We start from the raw sequence: 1,010 nt of genomic DNA, 5'->3' as shown, positions 1-1,010 counted from the left end.
TGTCATTTATCATCTTTAATTGCATTCTTCACCCATAAGTGGGGTGCAGGCAATCTCACAGAGTCTGTAAATAAAAACAAAGTGTATTGAGGGACAGAGATGGGCCTGGCTAAGGAAATGTCTATTGTCACATTGTGTTACCCCACAACTGGCTGGGAAAAACAATTAAAAAAAATAATAATAATGCATTGTTGCACATTTTCTTCCTTCCATTTCCTCCTCCTCTATTCCATTTAGCAATGCACCTCTTGTTCCAGATTGTTGTCATAGAAAAAGGATACATTCTTTTTTTTTTTTTTTCCTGGTCCTGATTCACGGTTTAATGGTTGTCCAGCTGTAAGTCTCTCCTCATTTCTGCCGCTCACGGTTCCACTGCTCCGGGGTCAGAGTCTTCTGTTCAAAGGCATGGATGTGCGGGAGCTCTTCTGCTAGGCATGAGTTCACCAGCCGGTGTCTCTGGAGCAACGGCTTCCCCTAGAACTTGGAGGACACCACCAGGACTCGGAAGCTGGACGTGCAACGGTTCAGAGTTGTGTCCTCCACCTCCACGTGCTCCGCTTCCAGCTCCCGCTGCAGCTTCTCCCGGAGAAAATCAGCGCTGAGATCCATGGCTGTAGCCCGGAGTGGGCGGCAGCCCGGGGGACCGGAGCCCAGCAAGGACCCGGCCACACTGCCTCCGAAAAAGGATACATTCTTATATAGTTAGATCAGGAACTAAAATTCTTAATTGTAGGAAAGACCATTGCTGTGGTTGATAAGTGCCACCGAATTGGAACTGACTCATAGCTGAGCCTCCAGTGGGTTTTCAGAGGCACCAAATTGCACAGAAGGAGACTGCCCATCTTTCTCCCTGGGAAAGGCTGGTGAATTAAAGCCTTTTGCTCTGAGGTTGTCAGAACAACTCCTTACCCCTAGGCCATCCAAACTTCCTTGAATGACCTTTAGGGAATGAAAGGTGGGATATCTAGAAGGGAGAATTTGGTTGCGATAAGTCCCTAATTCAGAAGAGG

At 47.5% G+C, this 1,010-nt stretch overlaps 1 pseudogene; it reads right to left on the bottom strand.

The window, feature by feature from the left end:
• Positions 1-348: 348 nt before the first annotated feature.
• On the bottom strand, positions 349-609 carry LOC102847522 (annotated as a pseudogene).
• Positions 610-1,010: the final 401 nt, after the last annotated feature.

The sequence above is a fragment of the Elephantulus edwardii genome, unplaced genomic scaffold, assembly GCF_000299155.1.
Source record: "Elephantulus edwardii isolate Elephantulus edwardi_28Jun2011 unplaced genomic scaffold, EleEdw1.0 scaffold00015, whole genome shotgun sequence".
Taxonomy (NCBI): domain Eukaryota; kingdom Metazoa; phylum Chordata; class Mammalia; order Macroscelidea; family Macroscelididae; genus Elephantulus; species Elephantulus edwardii.
The sequence above is the reverse complement of the archived record's forward strand: the minus strand, read 5'-3'. Positions and strand labels throughout refer to the sequence as shown.